An 11,162-nucleotide genomic window follows, 5' to 3' on the forward strand; every position below is an offset into this window, starting at 1 on the left:
CCATAAAAAATATCGACTTACACAAGTCATCTCATTGCATAGTCAGAAAAGTCCATGACCAAAGACTATTACGATCAAAAACCAGACACATATAGTTTTAATATCAAAAAACAAAGACATGGTATTTATGTCAATCCAAGAAGATTCTTATTCTCCATTGTAAATTTTGCAAGATTAAGTTATGTTCATATGAAGAGAATAATTTCATATTGGATTCTCGGATTCATAAATTTTCCAACACCTCTACTAAGCCTTTCCAATTAAGTAAAGTAGAAAACAGAACACTTTGTTTACAATATACTATATGTAATATCAAAAAACATCACATACCCCTCTTAATCTGAATATAATACTCAACAAATTTCCAAAAAGAACTATTTAAACGCTAATTACAAGTAGAAGCAATTCACTAGTTCATGTAAGATCAAATATCCATCATAAATTTAATACAGAATACAGCAAAATCCACAGAGAAGCAATCGAAACCTAATTACAAGTTGAAGAAAGTAACAAGCTCATTCATGATCAAATGAATACCCATCTGAATTGAATAGAAATTGGTGTTTCAAACTGGGGTGATTGCATAAGGAAAACAGTTGAAAGTTTGAATTAAACAGGGTAGCCACATTGATCAAGACAGTGATTATAAAAAGCTTAAAATTGTAATTGAGTGGGTTTCGATGCTACCTGAGTTTTAGCTTTTTGTTTCTTGAGATTTGGGGGTTTGTTGCAAAGGAGCAACAAGATGATGAAATTGTTGAGATCGTCGATCTAAATAGTGGTGAACGAGTGTTGAAAAGTACGATCTTCAACAGTCTAAATTAATCAAATGATAAGAAAAGGGATTTGAAATCTAGAATTTAGAATTGGATTAAAATGGAAATTATTTATTTGTGGACCTCAAACGACTTTTTTTAAAACTAACTTTTTCTAAAATGATATATTTAAAATGTTTTTGGCTTGACTTTTAAAATTTTTAAGAGTTAAAAGTCAAAAGTCACAAAAAGATGAGATTTCATAACTTTTAAAAAAACTTTTTTTGTTTGCGACAAAAAGTTGTTTTAAAAGAACTTTTTCATTTGCCAAATATCTTTTGATTTTTTTTTTATTTTTTGGAAAAGTTAAAAGTTCAAAAGTCATTTTAAAAGAAATCTCAAACACCCCCCATATAATGGTCATTACGAGTGTTCTCACTTGTAAAAGTCTAATATCTGTAAAAAGAATTAAATTAAATTAAATTAAAAAAATAATAAATTTAAAAAATCTAATTTAAAATCGCACAATGAATTTAAATAATAGTTTGGTTAATTAAAATAGGATAATTTTAAATCTTGTTTTTATTTGGTATATTGATATGTTAGAAAGCCAAACCAGGTCAAATAGTCACCATTAGTTTTAAGTTTTTTATGTGTATAAAACACACTTGCATAATTGTGTATTTGTTAAGGGATAATGACCTAAAATGATAATATACTTTTCGATTTTTACATATTTGATCACTGAGATTTTTTTCGTCCGCATTTGCCCCTTCAATTTTTTTAACTGTACACGTCCGGTCCTTATGACCGGCTACTCCAGATAAACCAAAAAAAAAACTTAATAGAGTAATATATATATATATATATATATATATATATATATATATATATAGGTTCAAATGTGGATTGACATCTATTGTGCGGACGTGTGGACAATACTATTATGTGAGAATGACAAAGAAAATATGTTGTTTGATGATATGAATACGTTCAATCTTACATAACTATTGTCATTATCACACATTCTCACTAATTAAATCGTCTATAAGGTTATTATAGACTTATTATTATTATTCTCATTCTGTCAGAATGTTGATTGAGTCGTATTCTGTAAGAATAAAAATGAGTGAAAAACGATGCGTGAGAACAAAAATGAATAAGAATTAGTGGTAATGCATGAAAATGACGATATTTGTGTGAGGTTGATCGTATTCACATTACTAAACAACTTTTTTTGTTAGTAATTCTCATAGAATAGCATTGTCCACACGTCCGCACAATAGTTGTCAATCCACATTATAACCTAGCCTTATATATATATATATATATATATATATATATATATATATAGGGAGAGGATCAAATGAGAACACCTAAAAGGTTGAGAACGCGAGAACAATTGTAGACCAATCATTCCATAAGGGCGTAAAAGGAATTTTACAATGTAATTAAATATGGACAATTAATGATTTCCTACAATCATGGATGTTGTCTAATTAATTGATTTTTTACCTAAATATTATAAATGAATTTAATATATTTTTAATCAAATAGATTATTTAAAAAAAAAACTTTTTTACCATGATTAAAAAACGTTTTTTTTTTGTTTTTTTTTTACCGGTATATCAAAAAAATTGATGAATTTATCATTTCAACCAAATATATGTAATCATACAAAAATAAAACATATTTGTAATCATATATGAATCCGCTGTAATCATGAATGAATAGATGAATTAAGTTGTAATAATAAACGAATATAACGCAATTTATAGAGAAAAATTACAATACAACTATAATCATAAATAAATAAAAACATATTGGATATATATCTAGATTATACATCTATTGATAAATAATAGTAACACAAAAAGTTACAATGTAATACATATCTATTTTTCTATAATCACATATGAATACAACATAAACAAAAATTCGAATAAAAATAATTAACTGTTATTATATAATCATAAATGAATAAGGCGATATATTTTCCACTTTGTATTGTTTGGTTGTATATTAGCACTCCAACATCCCGTTTGTAGATGTATCTCGATTTCCTCTACACACTGTCAAATAAAGAAATAAATAAAATTAACAATCAATTAAATGAAAAGGATTTAGAAAAACACACATGACATCAAATTATAAATGAAGAGACATGAACAAAATAAAAAATACATATAAATTCCTATAATTGTAATTATATTCATACATGAATATATCACATATGAATACACTTCTAATCATAAATTAATATGAGACATGAACAAAAAATAAAATACATACTTGTAATTATATTCATACATGAATATATATATCATTAACAAAAAATGAATACACTTCTAATCATAAATTAATATTATAGTATAAATTACCTTTGGTTCTAAAATTGTTTGATTCCCCTAAATCTTTTATCTCATTCGAGAAACAACTGAGAAGAAGTGAAGGGAAAACAAAAAATAACTCACCTGCAGAAGCAATGCATAAAACAGTTAAATCGAGTCCGACTTCGGGAGATGTGAATCCGATTTCTCTGCAAGTTGTATGGACGATTTTCTCGTAATCAACGTTAGCTTTGGTGGTGATTTCACCGAAGACCATGACCATGTTGGTTTTGGTGCAGGTTTCACAGGCGACTTTGCTTTCCGGGTCTTGTTCTAGACATGCGTCTAGAATGGCGTCTGAGACTTGATCGCAGAGCTTGTCTGGGTGGCCTTCGTTCACGGATTCTGATGTGAATAGGAAGGTTTCCATCTCTGTGATAATAAGATTTCAATTAGCAACGAATGAAATCTAGGCAATTTTCTCATATGATTTTTGAACGAATTTATCACATTGGGATCATTATTGAAGTGAGAAACTAATCGGGCAGTTTCCTTATCACAGAATTCAGTAAATCATCTGTGGTTTTGGTGTGGTTTAAGCGTTATACCACGAAATACAACAGCTACGATGTTCGATTAACAACTTCAGTAGAGGAAAGAACATGATCTACTTGTAAAAGAGGCTATTTAACATAATCATACTTAAAAATTCCTGAAAAACGACCGAACAGAATGTTCAAAATCTACAGAGATCTCGCTCTTCGAATCAAACTTCAACAATTTGTAAAGCATCAGAAAGAACAGTTTATCAATGTGATTGATCACATGTAGATTTTAAATCTATAGACAAAAACCTAAGAGAGATTTCCACAATCGAGACTAACAAACCGCAAATTCAGGAGATAGAAAGTCGATTATCAGGATCAAAAACCAAATTTCAAAATATAAACACGCAATTGAATCGAATAACAGCAGCAAATCGAACGTACTTTTCTTTGATCGGGATATGTAGAGATATGGGGAAGAAGCGATTGTGAGTCGGTTGGATTGATTCGAAGCAGATGAAGCATGGATGAGCCGATGAGGAGGCGGAACTAACCATGAAGCCCTAGGTATCCAAGGGAGAAAGAAAAAGACGGGAATATGAAAGGAAATAGACGAGAATTGAGAAATTTTAGGAGTTAGCTAAAGTTTTAATTACTGTTGTACCCTTATGACAATTTTAAAATTACACTTTAATTCCTTTAATTTTAAGAATTTATATAAATGGCTCATTCGATAGTAACCTTAGATTTAGTTTTTTAAATGGTTCAGATTTGTTCTCGCGTTCTCAACCTTTTAGGTGTTCTCATTTGATCTTACTCCTATATATATATATATATATATATATATATATATATATATATATATATATATATATATATATATATATATATATATATATATATCACTTTGTACACATTTAGTAGACTCCAATACGAATCTAATTACGAATGCGTAGATATAAAGACCATTAAAATCTGAGATCATATAAAGAAGTTATAACGTTAAGAACATAAGACCTAAGCACTAAGCAATCGAGGCCGCAGTGGCCAAAACCATGAACAACCCCGAACACCTCATTAATAATTGTCCTATGTAAAATACCTTGAAAAAATCTAAAGAAACCGTTCATAAGTACTGAATGTGTACAAAAAACAACAAAAAATTATTTTGCAACAAAAAAATTAGTAAGGACTAAATGTGCAAGAAAAATTTTAAAGACTAAATGTGTACAAAGTAGGAAATATATTACCTTAATACGACGTTTTTTTCGGTTTACCTGAATACCCGATAATAACGATTGAATGTGTACAGTTAAACAATTTAAAAGGGAAAATGCAGACGAAAAAAATTTAATACAAATTTAAAAATAAATTACCTTTTTAAATCATTATTTTTTTTTTTATGTTGTGGTTGTTAATAACCAAATTGTTATATGTTAAAAGTAATTTAATTCATATTTTAATTTACTTTAACATCTTTTAAGGGTTTGTATAGATATTTAATGATTAGTCCAAATATTTTGATTGAACTATATATCAAATTAGCGTTATCTATATTTTTTATCTAAAAAATGTAACATTAATTTAATAGAAACTTTGGTTAATGTCATAAACATATAATATCTAAGATATTACTGACAGAAACAAAATTCAAACAAAATAAGAATCACAATTTATTTGCAATATTCTGTGCCATGTAAAGTTATGTAGATATCAAAAACACTTTTTTTTGTAGATAAACAATTGTATTATTTTTAAAGTAAATCATAAAAATGAAATTTATTCTTCATGATATTTTATTACGGGCGTGTTCGGCAAAACTAGCCGGTAGCGATTAGCTTCTAGCGGGTAGCTTGTAGCTTAGCGTTTTGTTAAACGCTACATGAAGTACCTTTTGGATTTGGAGCGTTTTGTTTAAACTAAACGTTATAAGCTTGTAGTGCCAAACAAGGTTTTCTGTTCAAAACGGAACGTTTTGTCAAACACTAGAAGCTAGAAGCTCTCAAAAAGCTCCTAAACGCTCCGTGCCGAACACGTCCTACATATGTCGACCAATAGTCATTTCGTGGCACAATTACTAATAGCGTTGTAGACATTTATTTTAACTTATATATATATATATATATATATATATATATATATATATATATATATATATATATATATATATATATATATATATATATATAGGGAGAGGATCAAATGAGAACACCTAAAAGGTTGAGAACGCGAGAACAATTCTGGACCAATCAATATATAAGGGCATACTAGTAATTGTATATTTTAATTAAATTAAAATAAACTAAAATTCAATCAAATTCCCTTAAATTTAGGATCAGTTACCAAAAAAGAAATAAATATTCAATTTTTTATTTTTCTTATTAATGGAATATAAAAAACATTTTTACCAAAACTTATTTTAAAACTGAAAAAAAATTCTTACAAAAATCAATTTTTTTTCTCCTATTTCACGGTTTTTTTTTTTTTTGTTCAAAAAAATGAATAGAAATCGAACACCAAATTAGTACATTTGTATTCATAAATGATTTTTTTTTTTTTTGAAAAAACATGATACTACTCCAATCACAAATAAATACACATCAATTTACAAGTAATCCAATTTCTTTTTTTAATCAATTGAAAATAAAAATAGTGTAAAAATTATCATTTCTTCATAAAAAGAATACCTCTAATCATAAATAAATATACTCATTAACACATGTTTACACTGTTATTCACAAATGAATACATAGCTATTAAGAAATAAGTATCCTGTTATTCAGAATTGAATAAATGAATACCTCTAATCATAAATAAATACATTCATTCACTGTTATTCACAAATGAATACACTACTATTCACACATAAATGCACTGCTATTCATTCACTGTTATTCACACATGAATGCACTGCTATTCACAAATGAATACACTGCTATTCATAGATAAATACAATTTTTCATTCTTCCATTTCCTCTCACACTCCCTTCTTTTTCTCCTGTCTTCGAGGTGCAACAAAAACACCCCCACCAGAGGTGTTTGTTGGTGGTTTCCGGCGAGCCAAGGGCAGCAGCCCCCTCTGTTTTCTCCCACTCTTTTACGACACACGAAGAAACCCAAACACCCCCTGTTGTCGTTTTCTTTCTGCCTTCCTCCACTTGGCAATTGTTGCAGCCACTTTCTTTGGTGCATCACGTCTGCTTCTTGTTTTCTTCTTTCTTGAATGATCCATTCGAAAAGAAGATGTATTGGAAGTTTGACTAAGAATATCCATCTCAGTGTTTCTGTAAATGAAGAAGAATCAAGCAATGAGCAAAAGATGAAAAGAGCCAACCAGATATAATCGTTGCCTGTTGAGGTTTAGATGAAAGAATAAGTGTTTCATAGAAGAAAGAACTAGAATACTGGATCTTCAAGGGTTACTCATCTACATCATGCAGATTGTAAATAACTAGGGTTCCGAGGAAAGAGATTAAAGATCCAGATTAACTTGATAAATTATGTCAGTTGAAACAACACCAGAAACTCAATTCAATTCAGTCCTTAACTACACATTACACAATCACAGTTCATTAATCTGCGAACAGATATCGCATACAAACAACATTCTAACCAATAACAGTTCTATAAAAACAGATGCCATATAGAAACTCATAGGATAACAATTCATTTCAAGTCGAATATGCCCAAATATCTAAAGTTTTTCAGGCTTCAAATATCAAATCGATAGAATCAATTCCGCCAATATCGACTATTAACAAACCAGAGAATCAAACATGGTACGATTAATGCTTCCAAAAACGCCATCAAAAAATTAAGAGGTAGCGTACTTATGATTCATAACAAAGAGCACAAATTGCACAAATCCAAGATAAAACCCTAGTCCCAAGTCTCCGAAAACAATAAGTGTACTAAACTTCAAATGTTAAATCCAGATCCAACGATTTTCACACAAAAAAACAAAAAGAACAGACGCAAACATACCTCTCTGTGTATCGAGTTATACTGCACAAAATAATTAGAGATTGATTCAGTCTTGAAGCCTTTGAAATCTGTTCTTGTAGAAAATAAGAGCAAGAGAAACAGAAGTTGAAGATATCTGTACTTAAATGTAATTCGCGAACAAGTTTCCTTTTCTTGCAGAAGTTTCAGAAAAATGATCTGAATAACTTTTGGGGTATTTATAGCCTTCTCTAGATATTTTCGCGATTGATACCTTTGGATATTTTATTTCTCATCGGCGCCACTTCTGGTGACAGGTGATGCGTATGACGATGGTGGCTGCGGCGTGAGGTGAAGATGCTGAACAAATCTTCATGGTAGTATGTATATGATGGAGGCGGATTTGTTATAAAACCCTAGAGAGAGAGAGACGAGAGAGACGGGGGAATATGAGAAAGATGAGAGGAAATAGGTGAGAGGGTGAGAAATTATAGGAAATAGATAAAATTGCAATTCCTATTATGCCCTTCTGATCATTTCAAAGTTACACTTTAATACCATTAGTTTTAGAATTTTTCATAAATAGTCCATTTAATAATAACATTAGATCTAAGTATTTAAATGGTTCAGATCTGTTCTCGCGTTCTCAACCTTTTAGGTGTTCTCATTTGATCTTACTCCTATATATATATATATATATATATATATATATATATATATATATATATATATATATATATATATATATATATATATATATATCATTACTATATATAAAATCCCTCTTTTTCTTTTGCCTTCTACATCAATTTCAGCAGGTTCTCTTGATGCCATGTCGCCTTTCTCTTAAACAACGCGATGGACATTGCCATCGTTTCATTCTGTTGTGTCGTATCCATTTTACTTTCCGGAAATCTGCTCTCAATGTATGCACCTATTCCCGTTCTCCATTTTATAATGCCTCCTACATCACTTTCACACAACCTGCCTCTTAATCGGCGCCATGGATATGAACATCGACTCACCTTCCGTCATGTCGTATCCTTGTTACCCACCGGAAACCCGGAATCAAACACTCTTTTCCTCCTCCCGACTCTCTTCAAGAAAAACTCCGACCAAAATCCTTCACATAAAAAAACCCTAATTGGCGACTCTGATCCGGGTTTCTCTGCAATAAAAACTCCGATTATATCCTCCATGGGTACCGTCGCTTTTTTTAAAGACGAGGTTCCTCCATACCGCTATATCCGCCAATGAACACAGATAACCTCTGGCATTATTCTACCGATCCCTTTTTCCAACGGTAATTATTGGTCCATAGTTTAACTGGTTGGTTATTTATTTGTCTCGTCTCCCTCTTTCTGCTTCAACAATTGACAGTCATCCATTATGATAAAAGGTGGGTTTGATTATGTGATTTTTAGTTTTATACATTTTCTTTCTACTTCTGGGTTCCATTTTCCATCTGATTAGGTTTTGTTTGTTTTACTTCTGCTTCCCTCTCATGCAGCCAGTGGTCAAATATACATCACAACTCTTCCCTTCTTAAGGTAATTAATTGTCATCCTAATTTATTTCAATTATGTCATTGTAATTTATATGGTCGTCTTCTTAGCTGTTGTGCGTTATTCTTCTCGAAATTCACAACAGATAACTGACAAACCAAACCAGATCAATCTGGGAGGGAGGGTGTGGGGGAATGAATGGGAAACATAACAAGGTATCTTTTTTATTTATATTTTTTAATTGCCTTTTATTCCTCACCAAATGCCCTTTATCTAATATTTGGAACTGACTTATATTTATGGTTGAGTGATTTGTTAGTGATTTATTGGAAAATTAAGTTTTTATCTCAGATTGGACATTTTCCTTCCTAAAAAACTCTTGTTATTGAGGCAAAATTAATTGAAATGTTGTTATGCTGATTATGAGGTTTGCATTTACTTTTCAGCCACATTTTTCCCAGGCTTCCAGTTTTGGGTGATTTTATGTCTGGCTTTTTGCCCTAAGTTGGTGATCATCTCAGAGTTATGATTCCAATATATAGTTTCTATAGTGATTGATTGCACACAAAATCCTAAGCTGGTGTTGTTTTGAGTGACGGAAGAAGGAATTTGTTTCCCATGGATCGTGTTTTATTCAGTCGAATGATTAACATACCTTGAACTCACTTTTTCATTAAGCATATGGATGTGGCCTTTTTATCTCAATTTTATCCTTCATCTTTCCACAGATTTACATATTAAGTTGTATGTACAGGTGTTGAATTAAATAGTCTTTTACCACCTATACTCAGATCTCTTTTAACTTCCTGCATAAATATTTTTTTATTTACTCCTTCATTTTATTTTGATCATTACATTTGGGCCATGTGTTGCAAGTTCATCATGTTAACATAAACACAATTCGTAGTTTACTTTAGTATCAAAAATTTAAAGTTACTATTAGATTACTTTAGATATTGACGTTTAAGTAAATGCATTTTAATTTTTTTAGCCTCCAAGATCATTGCTGAATCCTATAGTCGAGAAGTCACCAGTGGTTATTTGACTAGTTATTGGTGTATGGAACAACGTCAACCTTATGAATTTTATGAATGGATTTAATGGATAAACTCAATTTTTATCAAATCAAGCTATTAATGTGTTTTGTTGATTAATTCAGCTTTGATTGATGATAAAAAGAGTTATGTGAGAATGATCTGTGATGAATTATGCAGCAAGTCTTAAAAAAGAGTTATGTGAGAATGAGAATGTTTTGGGTGAAGCACTGTCACGCGTCAACAAGTCTTAAAACGTGGCGGTGAACAAGTCTTAAAACTGCCACATCATGTATCCCAAATATGACACATCCATATGTTCCAATAGGAGGGGAAATAGTTCAATATTTAGGAAAACAATCTCTCACTCTCTCTCTCCACCATATATGTCTTATTAGAGGCTGAATATCTACATGGATTTGGTAAGCCTTTTGTCGTCTATCATATTACAGTTGACTTTATTTTTATGGTTGATTGGTTTCCCATATTCATTATGCAGCAAGAAACTAAATGCAGGGTAGACTTTCAATGAATGTTTACAACAATCTTGCAAAATATATGAATCCAACCATCGTTTACTTGTTGCAAAATAAAATTGTATTTCCATTTTCTTTTTTCTTCTTCATGATGTGACATTGAAAATCCACGCATTTAAAGCAGAAAATCTTCACGGTTTGGTTATTAGCACATTATACTTTAGATTATAGAAAAAAAATCATTACCCTCCATGGGACGTGCTTAGCACGGGCCTAAAACTTTTCTAGTATATATATATATATATATATATATATATATATATATATATATATATATATATATATATAGGGGATAGTTCTTGTGAAAACACCAATTATTGTGAGAACATAAGGACATTTTACAACCATTAGATTAATTAAATAGATGGATAGGATAATTAGGTATTTTCCTATTTAATAAAAGGCAAAAAAAAAGTGGAAAATACAATAAATGAGCTGATCACGGGGTTTCAGGGCATTTGGGTAAAAAACTAGGTTAACTAATTTAGGAAAAGGCTTCTCTGTTCGTGATTTTC

The 11,162-nt window shown here is 30.3% G+C and overlaps 2 long non-coding RNA genes across 3 annotated transcripts; one reads left to right on the forward strand and one right to left on the reverse strand.

The window, feature by feature from the left end:
- Window positions 1-6,405: 6,405 nt before the first annotated feature.
- LOC145117624 (uncharacterized) lies at window positions 6,406-7,988 on the reverse strand. Its single transcript, XR_013712723.1, has 2 exons — window positions 7,615-7,988; window positions 6,406-6,914 (listed from the first exon to the last, which is right to left on the reverse strand). It is a non-coding gene; the product is annotated as an uncharacterized LOC145117624 (long non-coding RNA).
- A 394-nt stretch (window positions 7,989-8,382) lies between these two features.
- LOC145116443 (uncharacterized) lies at window positions 8,383-10,830 on the forward strand. Of its 2 annotated transcripts, none has more exons than XR_013712087.1 (4): window positions 8,383-8,971; window positions 9,083-9,122; window positions 9,223-9,292; window positions 9,524-10,830. It is a non-coding gene; the product is annotated as an uncharacterized LOC145116443 (long non-coding RNA). The 2 variants fall into 2 exon arrangements; XR_013712088.1 differs by having other exon boundaries at window positions 10,292-10,830.
- Window positions 10,831-11,162: the final 332 nt, after the last annotated feature.

Source organism: Lactuca virosa, chromosome 5, assembly GCF_052849685.1.
Source record: "Lactuca virosa cultivar CGN04683 chromosome 5, Lactuca_virosa_CGN04683_v6, whole genome shotgun sequence".
NCBI lineage: Eukaryota > Viridiplantae > Streptophyta > Magnoliopsida > Asterales > Asteraceae > Lactuca > Lactuca virosa.